Source organism: Temnothorax curvispinosus, unplaced genomic scaffold, assembly GCF_003070985.1.
Source record: "Temnothorax curvispinosus isolate PA1 unplaced genomic scaffold, ASM307098v1 QBEX01004695.1, whole genome shotgun sequence".
NCBI lineage: Eukaryota > Metazoa > Arthropoda > Insecta > Hymenoptera > Formicidae > Temnothorax > Temnothorax curvispinosus.
Genome location: NW_020214475.1, coordinates 136,756 through 140,632, shown reverse-complemented (window position 1 = coordinate 140,632; position 3,877 = coordinate 136,756). Strand labels below are relative to the sequence as shown.

At 39.7% G+C, this 3,877-nt stretch overlaps 1 pseudogene; it reads right to left on the bottom strand.

Moving 5' to 3' along the window:
- Positions 1 to 2,506: 2,506 nt before the first annotated feature.
- LOC112453807 lies at positions 2,507 to 3,643 on the bottom strand (annotated as a pseudogene).
- Between the last annotated feature and the right edge of the window lie 234 nt (positions 3,644 to 3,877).

Genomic DNA, 3,877 nt, shown 5'->3' with positions numbered 1-3,877 from the left:
TAACTTTTAAAACTTTTTTTGAACGATAAAATTGAACAGAAACAAACGAGAGAGAGAGAGTCGATTGAAGTCATTTTTAGCCATCCTTAGTCATCTTTAATTTATTAGAAAAATACTTGTAGAAAAATACTTGCATAATAGTATTTTAATATCTAATTCTGACATCTAGGTGTACTAACTATTAGGTAATATTATATTTATTCGAGATGGAAAAGATCGCCACATTCGGCCCGGATAAAATTCGTGTATGTCGAGTATTTTCCTCCGCCAGAACTTGGCGACTATCGATCGGACGTGTAGTTTCTCGTTGCATCTCTTCTTTTTTCGCGTCTTTGCGTCGGAGCGAAAAATCCAGCGATACAACGAATGCTTGTCTTCAATTCATGTTCGCGCGACGCCTCAAGAATCGCGCGCGTGAATTATTAAGAGTGGCCGCGCGCAGTAAATACTCCACGATCCATCTTCGTCACTCTCCTCTTCTTCTTCTTTATCATCCTCCACTTCTTCTTCTTCTTCTTCTTCTTGCTTCTCTTCTTCCACCACTCTTCTCTTCTCTTCTCGTTTCCACCTCGTTTTCCAGTCACACCGCGGCGTCTTCTTCGTCGCCTCTTTCCCTTCGCTCTTTTTCTCTCTCTCTTTCTCGCGATTTCTCTCTTCCTTACGTGCTCTTCTCTTCTCCTCGTTCCTTCTTTCTTCCCCCTCTTCGTACTAATGCCAGTACCTTTCTCTCCGTCTCTTTTTTTCCGAAGTCTGTCCCCCTCCTGCCCGCAACTGTCTTTCTTTCTCTCTTCTAGTATTCTCTTTTTCTTCCCTTTTCTCCTTCTCTCTCTCTCTCTCTCTCTCTCTCTCTCTCGCTCTCTTGCTTTTTCTCTTCCTCGCACCTCAAGAGCAATGAACTCTCGCGGTAGGGTATATCATCGGTGAAGTGATGCTACCACCAGCGCGCCCGTCCGTGCGCGAGCGCGACCACCAACACGCACGTAGTTTCCATCGTACCGTATCTCTCGTGTATCTCTCTTTCTCTCTCTTTCTCAGCATTTGATACCTCGTATAGCTCGCTTTCTTACTTTCTTCCCATCTTTCTTGTTCTGCTTCTACATCTCGTCCTCCGTATCAATATCCTTTCTTAATTTTTTTCCGAGTTTTTTTTACCATTGATCTTTTTTTTTCTCTTTCTCAGCCTTGACAATATATTGACAATAATATTAAATATTCATAACGTAGGTAATGTTCCGTATAAAATGATAAGCAAAATGTATAAATTGTACGACAATATTAATGTCCAAAAGATGTCCTAATCCTTCAGTCGATGTTTAGATATCTTTCCTGAGTTTTTCTTCGCCACGCCATCGGCGGGCGGTAAAAAGATATCTGATTTGCCGGATAAATTTTAACGAGTCGCTCGACCCGTTCCTTAGTCCTGCTTGCTCTTCGCTGCATCTTGCATGCATTTGAGTGCATCGCACTTACTTCCTGTAGCACCCCCCCACATCGGAGAAGAAGAACATGTTTATAACTATCGCGATTCTTCGCGGCGTACCACGTTGTCTCCTTTATTGTCAAACGCCATTTTCGTAGCAGAAAGAAGGAGATCGAAGGAAGATAGAGCCTTAAATACTAAGAATTTTTTAGCATATAATGATAAATAAAAATAAATTTCAAATAATTCCAAAATTAAATGGGATTTAATTCGATTTATTTATCAAGATTAACCATCAAGATATTTTATTATTAGACTTGACATTTATAAAAATGAAATACCTTATAAAATTTTACATACTGTCTATTTTATGCTACTTATTTAACATTTTAGATATCCTTCTATTACATATCCATCCCGAGACAAGCTATCGAAAAGTTATATTTTGATTGATGTTTACTTCAGTCCTTACCATTTATTATATCAGCTAGCTTTTTAAAATACTGTTTCTACTATTAACACTATTGACAGATATTGTATAACGATCAATTTTATTCGTTCTGCTTATCAATAATAATTGATATAAAATTCATTTATTTTTACAATACCTCTCGATAGCAATATCAAAATTTAATGTCAGGATCGGGGGGGGGGGGGGCGAAACTCTAGCCAGGAGAGATGAATAATCGGTGCAACGTGACCGCCTGGCGGTATAAAATCGCGTGTTGGTGCGAAATGGTCACGCCGCGGTGAAATTAAACGAGATTGATTCAGAGTAGTCATTTTGCGTGTGCCGTGCCGAGATGCGGCCGTATACCATCGCGTGTGTCCGGAAATGCAGGCGGGTGCAATAATGGTGGCTGGTAGGAACGCCCTCGACACGAGTCTAGGTTTCCCTTTAATTTTTGAGCGAGGTCTCGACGGTCAATGGCCGTTACATAAGTCAAAAGACGATGAGAGATGAAATTAGCATATTATAATATGCGTTATAGGATAGAACAGTTCTTTACTCTAATACTCTCATTAATGTTTCGGATTTTACTTTTATAGTTGATTCTTTTCTGGCTCTCTGCGTTTCTTTTACATTTAACGGTCCATGAGGTTCTCACCGACTGGCGCATCTTGAATTACGTTTATGCCTAGGTCGGTAAGATGTTTCGCTGGTCCGATGCCGGAGAGCATTTAATAATTGCGGTGATCTAATGGCACCTGCACATAGAATTACTTCTTTTTTCGCGAACACACGTATTGTTTGCTTATATTCTCGACGAACTCTGTGCCGATTGCTCGATTTGTAATACGATCGATTAGCACTTTTGTCACCGTGCTCTTACTAGTTAAATAAAGATTGGTACGACTGTACACTGGATGCAAGTACGCTCTATTGCTATACTCATGCGAGTGCCATTCATGATCGTGGTTTGCAGATATGAAAATCCTATTTCGTTCTTCTCGTTGTAATCTACTAGTGAATATCCTAGTTCCTTGCCAGCTTCTAGAAATGCCTCTGCTAATGGGGTATGAAATGACGGGGATGTGATGTGTACTGGTCCATTGGTACCATGGTAGTCATTATCCGATTTCATCTCTGGAATATCCATTGTTTCCAGCTTCTTGAAATACTGGAGGACGTCCTGGTATGCCCAGCCTTTATTCCCCATCTCGGCCCATCGATCGTAATCTTCGGCGCTGCCTCTAGTTGCTATCGTAAAATTTAGCACACTACTGCCACCGACTACTTTTCCACTCGGCCAATGGCAACTATTATTTTCCATGCCACGACAGTATACTTGTGGGATGATTTGGTCCGATAGTTCTAATTTATTTTATCGTTCGCCTGAAGGACGAGAGCGAATAATGGAATATCCATAAAGAGGGAACCAGCTTCGATTAGTAATACTTTAAATTGAGGCACTTCGCTTAGTCTTGCGGCTCTGGTTGCTTTAGCCATACCGGCGCTGCAGTTCGGAGATATTTTTGCTTTTATAATAATCAAAAGTTATCTCCGAACTGCGGTGTCTTGTCCGATATTTTTTGGTTTAAATAATGTTGATTTTGCCTTAAGAAGTTCTGCATTCCAATAGTTAATTTCAGTAATTTCGACATTTTTGCTCCGCTGATATCATTATTATAATTACTGTTGTGGTATGTGTGCCCATGTAATAAGTTAATCACTGCACCAATACTGAGAACATAAAGGAAACTCGACACCTTGTTCAGCATGTTTGAATAATAATTGACTTTTGAATGCCTCGAATAAGATGTAATATTAAGAAATTTGCTTGAGTGCTTGACGTATATACTTGCTTTGTTTGAAATTCGTACTTTTTGCAGCGGTGACTAAATGCACAATTACATAGTAGAAACTTTGTAGAGTTTAAGTTGCAAAATGTCGTATGCATATTTTTATGTACTAGTATCCCTCTTCAGAAATTTTTAAGAAGATTGGTTGCCGTT